This window comes from Chlorocebus sabaeus, chromosome 22 (assembly GCF_047675955.1).
Source record: "Chlorocebus sabaeus isolate Y175 chromosome 22, mChlSab1.0.hap1, whole genome shotgun sequence".
NCBI lineage: Eukaryota > Metazoa > Chordata > Mammalia > Primates > Cercopithecidae > Chlorocebus > Chlorocebus sabaeus.
In genome coordinates, this window is record NC_132925.1 from 49985967 (window position 1) to 50006307 (window position 20341).

A 20341-nucleotide genomic window follows, 5' to 3' on the forward strand; every position below is an offset into this window, starting at 1 on the left:
ACCTTGCACCTGCTGTCCCCTCTGACTCTGTCGTCTTTAGGCTGAAGGGACCTCCATTTCCTCATCTGTAAAATGGAATAAAAATGGTACCTTTCTGCTGGAGAGGTGGTGAGAATGAAATGAGCCAGTGTGACGGTCCGTGCCTGGTATGCAGTGGGTGTTTGGTTGAGCTAGCTGTGTATATTCCCCCTGAAGGAAGCTGGGGGGCTGAGGTTTGCTCGCTGTGCAGAGTTCACTGGAGCTGCTCTCTGGTCTCCTTCAAGCCTAGCCTGCCTCCTTCTTGCAGCTCATGCCTGTTTCCTCTGACAGTCACCCTAGGACAAGGTGGCTCTGCACAGCTGCAGTCCCTTTCCCCTCCATCTGCCTCGGTCCCAGAAGTGGGGGCCCAATTGGCCTGTGTCTGCTCTGAATTGTCCTTTATGTGTGAAATGGGCCAATTCTACCTCCCAGAGCTATAGGGAGGCTGTGTGGGCCCCATGGGGGCTCACTAACATCAGGTTCAAAGATATTAAATCAAACACCTTTAAAAATAATATTTTTTGTTGAAATCTCCATAATATGGCCGGGCGTGGTGGCTCATGCCTGTAATCCCAGCACTTTGGGAAGCCGAGGCAGGTGGATCACGAGGTCAGGAGTTTCAGACCAGCCTGGTCACTATGGTGAAACCTGTCTCTACTAAAAATACAAAAATTAGCTGGGCATGGTGGCGGGCGCCTGTAGTCCCAGCTACTTGGGAGACAGGAGAATCGTTTGAACCCGGGAGGCGGAGGTTGCAGTGAGCTGAGATCGTGCCACTGCACTCCAGCCTCGGCAACAGAGCGAGACTCTGTCTCAAACAACAACAACAACAACAACAACAACAACAACAACAACAACACAACTCCATAATATTTGTTTGGGGGTGTGTGAGTGCCTTGCCTCAGTCCTGGCCCCACAGGCATCCTGGAAAGAGGTGGCAGGTGGCCCCTTGGGGAAAATCAACAGCAATTGCATTTGATTCTGCACTTAATTTAATGAAAAGACGCTGTAGGGAGGCAGAGGCAGTGAGGCAGTGAGGCAGGAGTGGGCTGCCTCACTATGGGCTGTGGGCAGGAGTGATTCCAGAGGAGATGTATGGGTGCTTCATAAGAGATTCAGATCTAGGCTCAGTGCTCTGGGATCCTCCTCTGCAGTCTGAGAGGCAGGTGTTCTGGGGCTCCCAACAGTTCTAATTGCTGTGTGAGCCTGGGCAAGTCATGGCCCCTCTCTGGGCTCTGCAGCACCATTGGGCATTCTGGAGCCTCTCCTCTGCCCATAGTCCGTGGTCCCAGCCTGCTGCCCACCTCCCACTGGACACATGTTTTACAAGGATTTCCACACAACGAAATCCTCTTCCTTGTAGCCAGCACCTCTTCCCCAAAAGTTGTTTTTCCATGTTACAGAGGAGGAAACTGAGGCTCCAAGAGGTCCACTGATATGCACAGAGTCACGCAGCAAGCCTGGGGGCAGCAATGGGGTCATGTGGCCCCTTCGCAGAGTCAGGAGCCTCCACAGTGGGCTTGAAGGACACTCAGGATTTGGACGAATGGTGACTTGATTCTCCACACAGCCCCATGTGGATTCTGTTCTGTCGTGTTTTATTTTCCCTTTCAACACAGAAGGGCCAAGAGAGTTATGGGACCAGCCTGGACCCCACAGAAACTAGTGCCAGAGAAAGAATGCAGTCACCTCCTGGTCCAGCTTTTCTCTCTGGCTTGTCACAGAAGTCCCTGGGCCTCCGTGACTTGAGCTGAGCTACTCCCCTCACCTGCTGTGTGACCCTGGGCAAGTGACCTGACCTCTCTGAACCAGAGTGTCTTTGTCTATAAAATGCGGATGGCAACCCACCTTTCAGGGTTGCTGGGAAGATGAGATATTGGCAAGTGGCCTAGGATAGCAACTGGCATCCATTTCCTCTTGGAAAAATTCTAATTCTAGGACTGCTGAAACTATGGAGGAAATCTGACTAGAAAGGAGCCCCTCCTTTTCACAAGTTTTGGGCTTTGCTGGTGTGGCCCCTCCCAGGGTGGAGGAGGAGGGAAGGAACTTGGCGTACACTGGTGGTTGCAGATGGCAGGCAGCTAATTTATTTACCTCTTCCTAATAAATATGCATGACATATAAATACAATATCTCACTTGTACCACTCCACCCAGATCCCGGCAGGCAGTGACAGTCAGCAGCGTAGCTTAGAAGCAGGCGTCTGTGAGCATGTGGAGTCTGGCAAGGGGGTTAATGAGCTGATTATTCTTCCTTTAACCTAATTTCTTGCCACACATCGAGCAGTGCTCAGAATTCCCAGTTGGGAGGCACTGGGCTTTCCCTCCTGGCCTCCCAGCCTCCCAGCCTCCCAGCCTCCTGGCCTCCTGGCCTCCCAGCTGAGCTCTAGTCAAGGAAGGCCCCAGTAACTTTTGCTCCCCTTGGAGCTGGGCAAGACTGGACTGGACTGCCCTGGGAGGTGGTGGGCCCTGATCAAGGTTGCTGTCAAAGAGGGTTCCTGTTCTGGCTGGGGGTTGGACTAGGAGGCTTTCAGGACACCTCTCGAGACATCTCTCGTGATGGTTTCACCACTGAGGTGGGCCTAGGTTTGTAAACTTGCCCTGCATCTTGTTCATGCACTGGCCTCATCACAGGGCTCCCAGCCCCCCAAATCCCCCCCGCCACCTGCCACTGCAGTCAGTCTCTTCTGCTGCTCTTACCCAGCTCATCCACAAGCCAGGAATCCCAGTTATAAGACAGGGTAAGAATTCATGGAACTGCCACCCCCAGAGCCGAAAGAAAGCTGGAGAGGGGCAGGGGAGCAAGGGCAACCTATGGAGTCGGGAAGACCTGGGTTCCACTCCTGCTCAGTCACTTGCTCTGAGTCTCAGTGCCTTCCTCTAGGAAATGAATACATAGTCAGTGTCTACCTAACAGGGTTGTTGTTAAGACTTGTTCACTCATTCACTCAACAAATGTTTACTGCGCAGCTACTATGTGCCAGGCACTGCCTTAGGCCCTCAGGACACAGTGGTGAACATGACAGAGACTAGGACCTTGCCCTGATAGATCTTAAATTCTAGTGGGCAAGTCAGCCAAGCACATGTCAACAAATAGATGTGCATGCTAATTAGGTCATGGAGTGAAAATAAATGAAACAGAATCAGGGGATAGAGAGGGAGGGAGACTCCTTCTCAGCTGAGATGCTTGGGGAAGACTTCCTGAATGATGAGAAGGAACCAGCCCTGCAAGGAACTGCATGCACAAATACAAAGGTCCTGAGGTGCAAACAAGCTTGGCATGTTCAGGGAAGACAAGGGTGGCTGCGGCACAGTGAGGTGAAGTGGCTCTGGACACGAAGCAGATATCTGTTGGCCCTCCCTTCCTCTCTTCTCCAGACCTCCTGCTTTAATCTTCCTGTAATCTAAGAGTGAGAGTCACAGATTCCTAAAACATCCAAGCTAGAAAGACTTGGTGATTTGTGCAAAGACCCCCTTTAGATCCATCCAGATGTGCCTAAATCTTGTGGGTGGCCTCCAGTCTCACCCTGTGCCTACCTTGCAGCTGTATTTAACACTTATAGAAGAAGACAGACAACTCAATAGAAAATTGGGCTAGTGACTTGAGCAGTGATCGAAGCAGCCAGTAAATGCATGAAAAGGTGCTCAATAGCTTCTCACGTGAGGAAAATGGAAATTAAAACCACAGTGGGATACCTGCCAGGAGGACTGACATTAGAAACTTTGACAATTCCAAGTGTTTACACATTTGTGTGGAAGTGGAGCTGTGAGACTCTCATACCCTGCAGCAGGAGTATAACTGTGGCTTTCCTGAGGAGTTCCTGAGATACGAGGAGCAACGCGTCATGCTCCCTGATCGCTATCTCTCTCGTCTCCCCTAGCCTGTCTCCCTGGCAGCTCTGCTGCTGGATTCCTTTTCCCATTACTTCTCCCCTCTCTCACAGTCTTTCCTCTGTTGCCCCACTCCTCCGCTTTGCTTCCAAGTTTGCAAACACCAGCATCCAAAACAGAGGCGAGGCCAAACTCTATCAGTTGAGCCACGACCACCAGTTCCTTCTCACGCCTTTCCAAGAAGGCAGTAGCAGGCAGGCAGTGTTAGGTTTTAAGTGGTAGAAACCCAACCCCAACTCGCCCAAGTGAGAAAGAGACTTTCAATGCTCATATCAGCTTCAGGAAGGGCTGTATCCAGGGGTTCAAGGGACAACATCAGAGCTTGGTCTTCCCATCCTTCACTTCTCTCTTTCTCTGGGCTGTTGGCTTTTCTACCTTCCAGTGGACAAAGAACATGCAGATGGCTCCAGCAAAAGTCCTGGGGCTGTCTCCCATTGGACAGTGTGAGGTCACGTGCTTGCCTCTCAGCCAGTCACTGTGGCCTGGAGAAAGGACTGCTCCGAATGGATAAATCTGGCTTATGCCTATCTTGGAAGCAATGTCAGCCCTGTGAACCACATGAACGGGGATGTGGGAGGGAGAACCCCCTCTACAGTCAGTCTTACCTGCGGCTCTTACCCAACTTATCCATAAGCCAGGAAATCACACGGACAGGGGATGGGGGAGGGGGTTTCCTCAGAGCAAAATCAGGGTGCTGTTACCAAAAGGAGGTCTGAATGCTGGATGGGCAGAAACAGCTGATGTCCACTGTGGGAGCCTCAGTTCATTTGGATGAGGAGGGTGGGGCTCCAAGAGTGTATTAGAGTTCTCCAGAGAAAGAGAACCAATAGATCCATCCACTCATCTGAACATCTATCTATCCACCCATCCGCCCGTCTGTCTATCTATCATCTATCTATCCATCCATCTATCATGTCTCTCCAGAGACAGAGAGAGAGAGAGAGAGAGAGAGAGAGAGAGAGAGAGAGAGATTGATTTAAAGGAACTGGCTCATGCAGTTGTGGAGCCAACAGTCAGTAATCTGCAGGGCAGCCCAGGCAGGCTCAGGCAGGGTCTCTATGTTGCAGCCTTGAAAACAATTCCTTCTTCTTTAGAGAATCTCAGTCTTTGCTCTTAATTTCACTACTGGTTGCATCAGGCCCACCCACATTGTGGAGGGTAAAATGCTTTACTCAAAAGTCTGTTGATTTAAATGTAATCACATCTAAAAAATACCTTCATAGCCACAACCAAACAACTGGGCACTAAAGCCTGGGCAAGTTGTGGGTTTTGGGGTTTCTTGTTTGTTTGTTTGTTTTTGAGAAAGGATCTCATTCTGTGGCCCAGGCTGGAGTACATGGAGTACAGCAGTGCAATCTCAGCTCACTGCAGCCTCAAACTCCCGGGCTCAAGTGATCCTCCTGCCTCAGTCTCTCGAGTTGGAATTACAGGCATAGGCCACCACACTCGGCTAATTTTTTTTTAGTTTTTGTAGAGACAAGGTCTCACTATGTTACCCAGGACTGGTCTGGAACTCCTAAGTGATCCTCCCGCCTCGGCTTCCTAAAGTGCTGGGATTACAGGTGTGCACCATCACGTCCAGCCCAGCCTGGCCAAGTTGACGCATAAACGAACTATTACGGGGAAGCAAAGGTGCTTATCCAACACCAGGAGGCAATTTAAAGATGTGTGGTCCCCTTCCCACCTGAGGCTGGGAGAAACCACTCAGGGAAGGCAGGAGAGGCCACGGGGTCTTAGCAGAGGGAGAGGGAGGAGAACCTTCTAGGGCCACCAGGACTTGGCACAATGTGGTCTCCATGGACCACTTGTAAATGAGTGTTGGCTTAGCACCTGCTCTGGGTGCTGGGGTGTGGAGGTGACCAGACCCAGCCCCTGCCCCATAGGGACCAACGTGAAGTCCTGTGTTGGACACAGTAGTTCTCTGAGTACCCTGGCATGCGGTGACTTAGCCATCAGCCTCTATGCTGAAAGGAGAGGCTGCCAGACACTGTCACGAGAGCCACAGAGGGAACCTGTTACCCGTGTGATGGACAGCCTCACCCCACCACCCCACCCCGTGTGGCACTGGGTACAGCCCAGAGGCCAGTCCAGGAATGGCATGGAAGGATGTGGGGTTCTGTCTGCTTCTGCTGCTGCAGAGCTGTGAGCCCTGGGGAGGCTGCTCCTCTCTGCCCTGGTCTTACGGTCAATGCGATACTGGAGAAATCAACATTTGATAAGGGTTGATGGCACACCTTGTGTTCAGCCCAGAGACAAGCTGAGGGGAATGCTTCAGAAACAGAGGCTGGGGGAGAAAGGCCACTTTGCCCCAGGCAGGTGGCAGAGCGGGTTGTGAAGGTGGGAGACTGAATGCCAGCCTGATTGGGCCTGACTCCAGGACTGTGGCATTCTCACCTTGGTGGGAGACTGTCAGTAGAACTGCGTTGTTGGGCTGTAGTTGCTGTTTTCAGTACCAACCATAGAAGTTACCACAATGCGTCCCATCTGTGAAGTGCTTTCCCGCCTGACAAAGTTCCTACATGCCCATCCTCCCATCCGATCACATACGAGCCCTGAAAAGTTTGCAAGAAGGTTGTCTCAGGGACATTTAAAAAAAATTAACTTTGTTGAAGTCTAATGTATATACAATAAAACACTCATTTTTAGTGTACAGTTTAGTACATTTTGGCAAATGTATACATTTGTGTAGCCACCAACCCAATCAAAGTACAATTAGAACATTCCCACCAGACCTAGGCCACCACTGATCTTCCTGTTGGTATGTATTTGATTTGTGTTTAAGAGTTTCATATAAACTGAATCACAGCGTGGATATCTTTTGTCTCTGGCCTCTTTGGCTCAGCCTGTTTTGAGACCCACCCATGCGGTTGCGCGTCAGTGCCTTGTTCTTCCAGGGAGTGGGTGTACCTCAGAGCGTTCATCCATCCACTTGTTCGTGGGCATTTGTGTGGGTTCTAGTTTGGGATGCTGTGGATAAAGCTGCCCTAAACACGGATATGCAAGTGTCGTGTGAATATGTGTTTCCTTTCTCTTGGCTAAATACCTAGCAGTGGGATTGCTGGGTTGCATGCTAAGTGTGTATTTAGCTTTTTACAAGAAACTGTTAGGTTCACTTTATTGGAGAGGAAATCGAGGGCCAGAGAGAGAGAAAACAGCTGGCGTGGGTCACCACATGTGAAAATAATCCAGCTCAGACCACAGCTCTTCTACCTCGCTGTTGACTCACCTGACAAATAAGGGAGGAAAAACCCATTCCTTCATAAATTCTTTTTTTTTTTTTCTGAGACAGAGTCTTGCTCTGTCGCCCAGGCTGGAATGCAGTGGCACGATCTCAGCTCACTGCAACCTCTGCCTCCCAGGCTCAAGTGATTCTCCTGTTTCAGCTTCCCAAGTAGCTGGAATTATAGGTGCCTGCCACTACGCCTGGCTAATTTTTGTATTTTTAGTAGAGACAGTGTTTCACCATGTTGGCCAGGCTGGTCTTGAACTCCTGACCTCAAGCGATCCTCATGCCTTGGCCTCCCAACATGCTAGGATTACAGGCGTGAGCCATGGTACCCAGCCCCTTCACAAATTCTTATTAGCACCCACGTATGCGTCACTTCTCTTAGTCCTCATGACAACCCTATGAGATAAATCATGGTATTATCCCTATTTCCCAGATGAAGAACTGAGGCTCAGAGAGGTGACATGACTTGCCCATGGTCGCTAGCTGGAGGTGGTGTAGCTAAGGCTCAGACCCAGGTCTCTGTGCTCTTGGTCTTTGCAGTGCAGCAACTAAAGATGCAGGAAACACAAGACAAGCTCCCCTGGCCCTTGTCGATGACAGTGCTCATTGATCACCACAGTCCTTCCCAAAGGCTCAGCCTCAGAGGCTTTCTTAACATGGAGCTCCACACCGTGGAGATGGCAGGAAGAGAAGGGCAATGAGAGTCTGCCTCTGCTCAATCTCAGAGTCTAGGTCTGTCCTGCAAAGGAGGACCCCTCACCAGCTTGAAGACTGAACCAGGGAGACCTTAAGCTCACATCCTCTTCACCCCACAGGCCCTGGGCAAGGATGAGGCCACTGTTCTGTTGCAAGTGAAGCCAGAGCTGAGAGGGTTTGCATCATCCTTAGCCAGCCCATTGAGGTGGGGACCATGATGACATCAGGGCAGAGGGACACTATTTAAGCATCCACTGTGTGCCAGTGCCCTGCTAGACACTTCACAAGTGGGACCCCCAGTCTCACATGGACCTAGGGTGCATGTGAGCAACTTGGCTTAGGCCAAGGGATGAGTTGGTTTTACTTGGGCCTGGGGTGTTGTCCGTTGGTCAGTATCTTCCCAGAGGTCATGTCTGCTGGGACACCATCTGGGTGACCTTTTATTTTATTTTGATAAAGCTGTCCTGAGCAATTGAATGAGCAACCTTGAGCTGAGTCCAGAAGGAAAGGACCTTCCAGGTTGAGGCAACTGCTTGGAGGTGGGAATGTCCAGCTTTTGATTGTAGAGGAAGCAGGGCAATGGGGCACACTAGGATGGACACTGTCATTTGACTCCACTGAGTGGCCAGGAGCCAAACCATCACTGCGTGTGTCTCTCTCTGCTTTATCTCTGTGTCTTCCTGTCTCTGCCTCTCTATCAGCCTCTGTCTTTTGCTGGATCTCTTTCTCTTGGTTGTCTGTCTTCTTTTCTTTTTCTGACTCACGAACATTTTTCGATTTCTCATCGGTTTCCTAAGAAAGAAACATGCACCATTTGTCTCTTATCCAATTCATCATGAACATCACTAGTAAAAATAATCAACACAAAATAAAACTGGCATCAACTAAAACTGTGCACAGTAAAAATAGTTATTGATCTAAAAATTGACAGATGAGTCTAATCTCCATGCCAACATTAAATTCTGCCAAAATCTGATGGGAGAGAATTGGAGCCGGAGAAAATAATGGGCAAAAAAGGAACTCCACAGTGGTAGAAGTTGTCTACAACTAGTATAGGAGCTACGAGCAAAGAAATGGATTGGCGAATCAAATCCTCATTATAAACTTTAATTAGGCAAGACTTCATGAAACCTATCTCAACAAAGCAAGACTGAACGTGGAAAAACTTGAAAGTGGCCTAACTGTGCTTTTTAGAGGATGAATCAATAGTTCAAGTGGTTGATGGGGTGCGTGCAGGACAGGGCTTCCTTACAGTCGTCAAAGTCGGTAAAATTCATACGTTGGTATTTGAGATGTCCTTGCTAACAGTGGGGTCAAAATGGAACCTACAGCCCGAAGAGAAGGTGGTGCCCGCAAGATGCTTGGCAAATGTTGCACCAGTGAGGCCATGTTTGTTGACTGGCCGGTGTTGCCCGACGGTCAGGCTGTACATGGCAGGAGAGTGCCTGTAAAATGCGTATCTGATATCCTTACTTCCTCTCTATGGTCGGTGGCTCCCCACTGCTGTAAGGATCAAGTTCAAAGTCTTCCCATGGCCCTCCGGCCCAGCGTGGCCCAGCACCAGGCCTCTCACCCTTGCCTCTCCCTGCCTTCCTTGCTCACTGGTCTTTCCATTCTTGGGGAAAAACAAGCCGAATGTGAGGCTGCGTAACGAAGTGGGTTCCAATCCAGCCTCAGTTGCTGATGAGCTGTGTAACCTTGTGCAGGTTACTTAACCTCTCTGCGGCCCAGTTCTCCATCTGTAGATGGGACTCACAGCACCCGCATCCCAGTGCCGTCCTGAGGATGGACGGAGTGAATGCAGGAAAGCTTTGAGAGCCACGCCTGCCGTGTGGAAGGCTTAGCCTGTGCTGTCAGCCCACCCCATGCCCTGCCTAGTCTCTTCTATCTGCCTGGGGTCCCTGGTGTGGCCAGTTCCCACGGATCTCCAGACCTTGCCCCCAGCCTCCTGGAGCTGCTCCCTGCTACACCCTCTCACCACACCCCCGATCCACTCACTGCCTTTTATAACACAGCAGTCCTGAGCCCCACAGGGGTGGGTCCTCCCGTTTCCAGCACTGGCCATGGCTGCCTGCACTTAGCAGGTGATTAACAAATCACCACCTTAGGTGGTGATGGGGTGGGGTCAAGACTCACCTGCCCAAGCCTGTCCTGGCTGATAAGGGGGCACAGCCTCCATGCAGCTGCCATCTTCTGTGACTTCTCACACAGAGCATGGGCCTGAAGCTCCCCTTTTCTCCTGCTCGCCTGCTGGCCTGCCCCTCAAGCTCTGTGGAGACAGGGCGGGCCTCAGCAGATGCCCCAGCAGATACCAGCTGCCTCCCTGATGACAGCCCCTCAGTTGCTTCCTCCCCACCCTTTTGTTAAAGGGCCTGACCTTCGGGGTGGGTTCTCTAGGCTGCCAGCCTCAGCTGTGGGATTCCAGTGACTGGCGACCAACTCCCACCCTCCTGTCCGGAGTCCCTCTGTAAGCCCAGCATGCTCCTATTAAAACGAATATCCCACAGGACAATCCGTAGAGGACTGGCATCAACTGGGGGTGGCCTGTGGGCCGGCTGCTCTGCTGGGGGCGTGCTGGGTCCCCACCTCAGGTACCACACACCACTCAAAACCAGCAATGGGTAGAGAGGTGGGACCCACCCATTTGAGGCTGGCTTCTGGATTCCTCACCCCACGTGTGCTCAGCAGACGTCTTAGACCCCAGTGTGGCCCCAGAACCTTGTGAACTGGAATCACCTGGGGGTGGTGCGGGCATATTCAGAATGCTCATCCCAGGCCCCAGCCCAAACATAAGGAATCAGCATTTCAGGCAGTGGCACAGATGCATCTTTTTTCTCTTTTACTTAAAATTATAAAATATACGTGTGAGTTTAACATAGAGGTGCAGCATAGAGAGTAATGAAAAGTAAACACCCTCATAACCACTGTGGTTGAGAAACAGAACATTGTCATCCCCTTGGAAGATCCCCCTACCCTGCCACATGGGCTCATCTCAAATCGTATCCCTCTTCTGCTCCCCCAGAGGTACCCACCCTCCTGACCTTTTCTGAAAATCATTCTCTGGCTGTTCTTTATGGTGTTATCACCTTATGTGTATCACTGCACAGGGAAGTTTTTTTCCACCTGTTCTTGAATTTTTTATCAATGGAATAATACAGCATATATTTTTCACTGTCCAGTCCTTTTCATTCAGCATGATGTTTTTGATATTTATCCGTTTTGTTGTATGTTGCACATTCTTTTTCATTGTTATGTAAACTTCCATTGTGGGAAGCGAGAGTCGGTGGCCGAGATGAGCTTCCGGGCAGCCGTAGCACTGATGAATGGCCGCTCGATTAGGGACGGCACCTTGTGTGGGCACAGCGTTGAAACTTCACTCCAACCAGCTTTCTGGCAGAGGACACGACTGATTTCCCTGATGAGCTGGACATATCCTTCTTTGCCCAGGAAGGTATCCTCCATGAAGAGCTGTCCACATACCTGGATGAAGTTTTGAAGTCCCCATCGGAGGCAGCACTCAAGGACTGGGAGAAGGCACCGGAGCAGGAGGACCTCACAAGCGGGGCCCTGGACTGCAGTGAGCTTGAGCACAGCCACCTGATGCTGCTTCTGGAGCGAGGCTAGCGGAAGCAGGAGGGCACTACAGCCTCCCAGCCCAAGGTGCGACTCCAACAGGAGGTGGTGAGCACCGCGGGGCCGCCGCGGGGCCAGCGCATCGCTGTGCCAGTGTGCAAGTTCTTCGCCCGGGAGAAGCAGCTGTATGGGCTGAGCTCACCAACCGCACCTACCACAAGCACATCGACGGTTTCATCAAGCGACAGATTGAGGACATGGACAACCACAGGCCCTTCTTCACCTACTGGCTCACCTTCATGCACTCACTTATCACCGTTCTAGCCGGGTGCATCTATGGCATCATGCCTGTGGGCTTCTCGCAACATGAAATGGTGGACTCAGTGCTGTGGAACCATGGGGTCTAGGAGAACGTCAAGTGCGTGCAGCGGGAGAATTTCTGGATCGGGCCCAGCTCGGAGGCCCTCATCCACTTGGGCGCCAAGTTTTCGCCCTGCGTGTGCCAGGATCCACAGGTGCACAGCTTCATTCACTCAGGGTGCGGGCCCGAGTGTGAGAAGCACTCGGCCTGCTGTGTGCACAGTGACAGGTCGGGCTGCCTGCAGACCTCGGAGGAGGAGTGCTCGTCCACGCTGGCAGTGTGGGTGACGTGGCCCATCCATCCCAGTGCCCCAGAGCTTGCCAGCCACAAGAGACAGTTTGGCTCTGTCTGCCACCAGGATCCCAGGGTATGTGATGAGCCCTCCTGGGAAGACCCCCATGAATGGCCAGAAGACATCACCAAGTGGCCGATCTGCGCCAAAAACAGCGCCAGGAACCACACCAACCTTCCTTACATGGACGGTGTCATCACAGGGCGGTCCTGCTCCATTGGCACCAAGGGCAAGTGTGAGATCACCTCTCAGGAGTACTGCGACTTCGTGATGGGCTCTTTCCATGAGGAGGCCACGCTCTGCTCTCAGGTGCACTGCATGGATGATGTGTGTGGGCTCCTGCCTTTCCTCAACCCTGAGGTGCCTGACCAGTTCTACCGCCTGTGGCTGTCCCTCTTCCTGCACACCAGGATCCTGCACTGCCTGGTGTCCATCTGCTTCCAAATGACAGTCCTGCAGGACCTGGAGAAGCCGCCGGCAGGGTGACACCACATAGCCATCATCTAGCTGCTGAGTGGTGTCACTGGCAACCTGGTCAGTGCCATCTTCCTGCTGTACCGAGAAGTGGTGATTCCGGCTGGCTCCCAGTTTGGCATCCTGGCCTGACTCTTCGTGGAGCTCTTCCAGAGCTGGCAGATCCTGGAGTGACCCTGGCATGCCTTCTTCAAGCTGCTGGCTGTGGTGCTCTTCCTCTTCACCTTTGGGCTGCTGCCCTGGATCGACAACTTTGCCCACACCTTGGGGTTCATCAGTGGCCTCTTCCTCTCCTTCGCCTTCTAGCCCTATATCAGCTTTGGCAAGTTCAATCTGTACCAGAAATGCTGCCAGATCATCATCTTTCAGGTGGTCTTCCTGGGCCTCCTGGCTGGCCTGGTGGTCCTCTTCTACTTCTATCCTGTCCGCTGTGAGTGGTGTGTTCCTCACCTGCATCCCCTTCACTGACAAGTTCTTCGAGAAGTACGAACTGGACGCTCAGCTCCACCGAGCTGGCTGTGGGCTCCAGGAACCATGCGCTCCAGCAGGCCAGAGCCAGACACGACAACCCTGAGCCTCACAGGCTTACAGGAGTCACCTGCTCCATGTGGGGACTGGCCTGTTTCCTGAAGACAGACCTCTTGTGCCTTGTTCACGTCTGTTGAACCCCTCATACTGCCGGGCATTTATTATACTACTTCCTGTGATAATCTTCTAACTTGTCTCTTGACGACCACCTCATGTGGCCAATAAATGGACTGGGAGCATTTTAGAAAAAAAAAAAGTTCCATTGCGTGAATATGCCACCATTGTTATTGATCTCTTCTACTGTGGTTGGACTTGCAGTTTGTTTCAATTTTTGACTTTTATGGAAAATGCCGCTGTGAATACTCTGGTGCCTAAACATGCCTCTGGTACCTAAATGCATACATTTCTGTTGAGTATATACCATCAAGTGGAATCACCAGCTCATAGGATATGCATATATTTAACAGCTTTATTGAGATATATTTTAGAATATACATATCTTGAAATTTTAATGGATACTGTCAAACACCTTTCCACAGTAGCTGTACCACTTTACATCACCACCAGCAGTGTCTGAGAGTTCCAGTTGCTCCACATCCTCAGCAATGCTTGGTACTGTCAGATTCCTTACTTTGGTTTTGCCATGAATTTATAGTTCTATCAAGCTTCCCAGGGGATTCTCAACTCTTGCTGTGTATCAACACCACCTGGTGAGCTTTAAAAATACAGACCCTGGGACCCTGCCCAGGTTGTTCTGAGTCAGAGTCCCCTGAATCAGAGCTGGGGCACAGACATGTGCAGATTGAACAAGCTGCACTCCCCCAAACTCCCCACCGCAAGCCTCTGTTCCACCAGCTCCCCTGCCAGGTGACAGTTCAGCTTTACTTACCCCTGGTTCTCGATGACCACTTTACTTAACCTCAGGCTGTCGTTCTTCAGGCCTGAAGCCCTTCTCTGGCAGGAGCATTGGTTTCTGTCCAGCTGCTGAGATCTTGTCTGTGCCCCGGTGTCTTGGGAGGTGTGGTGGGGGTAGGGATCCGAGGGGGGGTGGGAGGCGTTGGAGAGCAGCTTCACCCAGTGAAGACAGTGGCTCTGAGGGTCCCCTGGTTTCCACTGCAACCTTCATAGACTGTGCCTCAGTGACAGCCTGTAGGGAGGGAAGATCTGACAGGTGCTACTTGAGAGTAATGGGTAACACCAGGATTGCCAACACAGATGCCTACGGGGCCAGGCAATGTGAGTGAGGAAGATGGGCCTGAAATAAAGCACACACATGCGCAGGCCCACACAGACACACACCTGCACGTACAGACACTCTCCTAGACACATTCTTTCTCACATACAGAAAAGCAGAGCATCCAAACCAGCCGTTCTCAACAGGAGTGATATTTTTTCCCCAGGGGACATTTGGCAATCTCTGGAGACATTTTGGGTCATCACAAGTGGGGAGAGGGTGTGTGCCACTGGCATCCAGTGGCAGGGGACAGGGATGCTGTCAAACACCCTATAGCGCACAGGACAGCTCCCCGCCACCACAGAGAATTTGTCTGGCCCAAAATGTCAATCCTGCCGGAGGTTGAGAAACCCTGACCTAAAAAAAGTGACATCTCTTTCAGCTCACATGAAAGTTTTGTTCATTTCAAAAGCAGAACTTCTACCTTACAGCTTTATTTTAGGTTGAATTGCACCTCAGGTCGAGCACCAGCTTCTCACCACTGGGTGGCTCCGGTAAAAGCAGTGCCTCTTGGCTATCTGGGGAAGGCCAGTGTTTTCTTTTTATTTTCAATCCACTGGAGACTGATACATTTGAGAAAAATACACTAACAATGAGTTGTTGAAAAATGAAATTAAAACACAAACACATGAAAACTATAAGCCACTCATCAGGCACTTGGATATTGTGGCAATGTGTGAAGTTGCTGTAATAGTTTCTAACCATTGCTTCTGAAATGTTTGTTTCCAAGAGTAACAATCACTGTCCAGCAACAAATAGTTCAAAGACAGGACGGGGCCTGCAGCTGCACTTTGCGTAGCTCTGCTTTTAATCTGACTGGGGCTCTGATGGCCTCAGCACCACTGGTCCTGGTCCCAACTGGCCCAGGCACCCTCCACTGTGCCTAGGGCCGCTCCCCTCTCGGCCGCCTGGCTCTGCCGTCCTGCTGCTTCAGTGTAAGGGTCATGTCCCCATCCCAGGTGGGCTGTCTCTGTAGGCATGATGCTATCTGGGGTCAGCCTGGGACACACCTGCTCCGAAGACCAAAGAGGAACAGCTCTGTGATGCTGGCAGGAAGGAGGTGACAAAGGGGATTTCATCACACACACGACTGAACGTTAGACACCCTGTTCTCAAAAGTCCTTCCTCCACTGGCGCATGTCTCCCCCATCCTTCCTCTCACCTTCACCCCATTGCCACAAACCCCTCTTCCTTTTTGGTGTCTGGGGCCAGACAGCCTGGGTTCAAATCCCAGCTCTGCCACTAGCCAAGTGGGTGACCTTGAGCAAGCCATGTCACCTCTCTGAGCCTCAGTTTCCTCCACTGTAAAATTGGGATAATTATAGTCCTTGTTCAAAGGTTTTTGTGAGAGTTAAATGAGTTCATATACATAAAGTGCTTAGAACAGGGCCTGGCTTAGAACAGGGCCTCTGCCACAAACCAGCTGTGGGACCACGGCAGGTCACTTCCCCTCGGCAAGTGGTGGTCCTTGAAGTTAAAAATGCGGCCTCACAGGGTGCTTGTGAGGCTCTGGAGGAAAATGCATATAAAGGCTGCAGCACAGAGGCTGAGGCTGGAAGGAGCTGCACCTGTCACAGCAAGAGGGGTGTGGTGGAGGAAGCGGCGCTGGCGTGTGCGTGACTCGTGTTAAAATACTGCAGCACCCCTACGCTGGCTGGGAAACAACTGGTTCCCCAAGGTCTCCTCACTCAATGTCTCCTGGTCTCTCCCCCAGGGCCCTGGATCTCCCACAGTCCGACAACCAGAACTTTAATGCGTGGCCCAGCAGGGCCCTGGCCATCCGGATTGGCCAAGCCCATTGCCCTGCCTGTATCCCCTAAACCTCCCTGGGACTCCCCCAGGGCAGCGGACTAGGTACCACACCCTAGGGATCCAGTGGCTTAGAAAATGTACCCTCTCTTCTGGCCTCAGTTTCCCCATCTGTAAAATGGGTGGGTTGTAGTTTCGACCAGAAGCTTTCTCTGACACAGCCCGATTCTAAGAATTCAGCCTTCTGCAACCATGTTAATCGTTTTCTTCCCCAGAAGTCGTAATTCCAGGCAAGCAGGCATAACTCAGTCTTGGCTGTCACTCCTGAATCAGGGACAGGAAGGAGGCCCTGAGTACATTGCAGAAGATGGAAAGTGGGTGGGAGGCAAAGCCCCACAAGGCGGGGTGTCTGGGCAGAGTGGGGAAGGCTCTCACTGCAGCCGCTCCCTGTAATCCTGATAGCCCAGCTGCTGCCTGTCAGCTGGATTGATTACTCTGCTAGCTGCCTGGCCAGCATTTTCCCTGCATTACCCCCACAACAGCCCCAGTGAGCAGGTGAGGAAGCCGAGACATGGAGAGGGTCAGTGATGCTCTGGAGGCCACACAGCTGGTGAAGGGCAGAGCTGGGTTTGGAGCCTTGGTTGTCTGACTACACGGCCTGCCCATGGGGGTTGTTTGCTGAGTGCTCATGGTGTGCCGACCTCACGCTCCACATCCAGACCTAGAAAGCTGGAATACATCCCTAGCTACTTCCTCCCTCGTTCTCACCTGTCCCAAGCTATGCAGGGGCCCTATCCCATCTCTCTCTCCCTCCCACACAGGCATACTTCTGGACCCCTTCCCAGTTTTGCTTTGTAGCTGATCCTGGCACTAGCGATGGTGGTGGGGATGGTCCACTTCCAATCTCAGACCCCAGACCTTGTGCTACGTTAGTCAGGTATGAGTCCCAAGGAGACACTCATGACAGAATGAGAAAGCACGGGCTTTAGAACCAGGTGGCCTGGGTTTTAATCCCAGCTCTGACACTCCCTTGCTGTGTGACACTGGGCAGGTGACTTAACCTCTCAGCCTCAGGTTCCTCCTCTGTGAAGTGGACACACTTCTCCTGGCCTCACAGGGCTGTGTGTGTCTGTAATGAGTCACTACTTTTCTTTAAAACATGTCCATGACTGGCTGCCTCTCACAGCCCTGGTCTGCGTCCTGGCGCCTATTAGTTGTATGGTTGCAGCGGCCTCTTCACTGGTCTTCCCACACCACCCTCACTCCCTCCTCAGTCTGTCCCTCTCCTGCAGCCACAGGGATACTGTTAAAACCTAGGTCAGATCACTCCTTCCTCTCTTCAACACCCTCCCATGGCTCCCACCTCCCTCTGCGGAAGACCAGAGTCCTCACTGCAGCCAACCTGGCCCTTGGTGGTCTGCCCCTGGGACCCCCCGACATCCTTTCTGCTACTTCCTCCATCACTCAGCTCCAGCTTTGGCCCCTTGCTGGGCCTCAGACACACCAGGCACGGTCCTGCCCCAGGGCCTTTGCATGGGCTGTGTTCTTCGCCTGGCTCAGCAATCTGCATGGTTGGGCATGGCTGGGTCCCCCATTCCCTTCATTTGTGTGAAGACTTGATCACAGAGACCTCCCACTACCTCATAACCATCTCATGCCACTTCATTTTTCTTCAAAGCGCTTATTTCAACCTGTGTTGTGTTATATATTGATCATGTCTTTGTCTGTCTCTCGGTGTAGAATGTAAGTGCTGGGAGCCTTATTCACTGCTGGTGCCTGAGAGCTGCCAGCACACGAGCGAGTGAATGAATGATGGGCACAATTGAATGCTTTGGGCCTGGGAATAAATGCTACTAGATTATACTGCTGTCATCATCATGACTGTTTCTCTCAATGCTCCCACTGCCAGGGCCTTAAGAAAATCTTTGTTTGAGGACTAGAAGAGTCCCCAGTATGTGTTGTGACCTTGTTATCACCCCTGGTTTTCCTTATCCCTGGAGTGGTGGCATCATCCTGAATCTCATGCTGTCTCTCCTGACTCCTGGGATGCCGTGTCTCCTGGGATGCCATGACTCCTGGGATGCCGTGTCTCCTGGGATGCCATGACTCCTGGGATGCCATGTGACACTGCAGCCCAGAGTCATGCAGGGTCCCCATGGAGGGCATGAGGGATGGTGGGCCTCACTGAGCGGGACCCCATGCTGCAGAGGCAGGGGCTTGGAATGACTTATAACCGAGATTCCTTTTAGAGGCCGGCTCTCTTCTTCCTTGTAGGTATTTTTTCCGGTGCTCAGGAACAGATTAGAAGGGTGTTTGGAATCAAGGGTCCTGGGTTTGAGTCCTAGCCTTGCCCTCACTGCTGAGTGAGTTGCATAAGAATCTGCCCCAAACTGAAAGGGAAATTGAGGGGAATCCTTGAATGCTCCATCTGACTTCAAGGGGCAGGACTGAGGGCAAAGAGCAAAAAGATGCCTCAAGGTTGGGCAGTTGACATTCATTCATTCATTCATTCATTCAAGTGAGTCCTTTGGGAGCCACAGAAGATTGTAGAGAGGGAGAGAAGTGATGTGATCATTTCACATATTATTGGAGGTGAGGTTGACCCTACCTTTGATTATTGGACCCCACCTCCAATAATCAGAAAGGACCTCAGAGAGGACTAACTTCTAATTTTATAGTGGGGAAACTGAGGCCCAGAGTAGGCAGAGAATCATCCCATGTCACACAGTGGCCATGTGACTGCATCTCTCACTGGAAGCCATGGAAAGGGGAGTTTTCCAGGGTTAAGGGCAAGATTGGAGCTCTCTGGAGCTAAGGGCAAGATTGGAGGGGTCAGGGGCTATGAAAAGGAGCTTTTGGGGGGTCATGGCTTGCTTGGCTAGCAACATGGATGACTTATACTGTCCCTTTGAACATTGAATGGTCTGAGGCCCAGTGATGTTAATCGCCTTGCTCTGTCCCCTCCCTGACTCTGATAACGGGTGGTTTGGCTCCACTTGCCGCTGTGGCTTCTGTCTGTAGTTCTGGCATTCTCTGCTGCGGTTTAATGGCCTGTGGCCAGACCCCAGTGTGGTGGGTATGGATCCATGAGATAATGCCCTGCAGTTCTTGAGCCACCATCTGGGGCTTCCTGAAACTAACATTCTGTGGCTCCAGGGTTTCAATTTTGTGCGCCCTTGTGGGCTGTCACCCAGTCCCCTGTGTTGTGTGGCCCTGCGTCCCCATCCCTGGGGGCTCTGTGGCCTTGTGGGCTGTCACCCACTCCCCTGTGGTCATGTGGCTCTGTGATCTTGTCTAAGAGCCCTGTGGCTCTCGTAGTCTGTCATCTAGTTTCCTGCTAGACTCCGATTCCCACATTACAGTGGCTCGTTTGAATGGCCAGAGTCATGGAACTTTGTCCAGATCATTGACCCTCCTGACCTGGAGAAAAATCACACAGATGTTGGCCATCCTGCAGCAAGGCTGGGCTGTCTGAGAGCCTCAGGGCACCTCTGGGATGTGCCTCCCTTTCTTCATCTGGGGCTAGAAGCCTCCATGCCGTGACCCACAGGAAGCAGCACCCAGCGATGGCCCTTGCACTAGCAAGCTGTGAGTGAGCTGTCACCTCGGGCACCCTCCTTTCTCTGTGCTTGAGCCTGGCAGTTTTGGGGGTGAGACACATGGCAGGATGGGGGCTGTGCTGGTGACGAGGTGGCTGGGACAAGCTCCAGAGCCCCTCTGTGTGGGCTTCCAGTTTTCTATGGACCAGGTGGGAGGTACAGACCTGCAGACTGCCCACAGGAAGGGTGATGCTGGGATGGAGCTCCCTGCAAGGGTCTGTCACACCCACTTTCCCAAGGCAGTGCTGGGCTGCTGGCCACTCATGCTGAGGATGCCAAGGCCCAGAGTGGGTAAATTTTACACAGCCCCTTCTCATCCTGCGGCACAACCCTGCTCTCCCACCTCTCCGGGCCTTCGGGACTTGGGGTGTGGAATCTGGTGGGGAGGTAGGGAGAGAGGAGGCAGGGTCCTGCCCAGCCCCGCGGGTTGGTTCTTGTTGCCATGTGGATGCTGGAGGCCTTTTCCGGTGTGTAGGAGGGCCTGAGAAGCCCTGTCAGTGCGGGAGTCCGGCTCCACTCCAGCCACTGGCCCAAAAGGCACATCTGCTAAGTGGAAACAGCAGCCCCGACTGGGAGCCCAGCACTTGGGTTCAAGCCCTGACTCTACTTTCAATGGACTCTGTGACCTTGAGCTTGTTTTTTACCTTCTCAATTAACCCACCTGCCAGAGGGGACAAGAAACCCTCATGCAACACTGT

The 20341-nt window shown here is 52.0% G+C and overlaps 1 protein-coding gene and 1 pseudogene across 1 annotated transcript in view; both read left to right on the top strand.

Annotated features, from left to right (window-relative positions):
- GRIP2 (glutamate receptor interacting protein 2) overlaps positions 1 to 20341 on the top strand; it is a 114794-nt gene that overhangs the window by 17897 nt on the left and 76556 nt on the right. The window lies entirely within an intron of this gene.
- On the top strand, positions 10611 to 13467 carry LOC140709770 (inactive rhomboid protein 1-like; annotated as a pseudogene).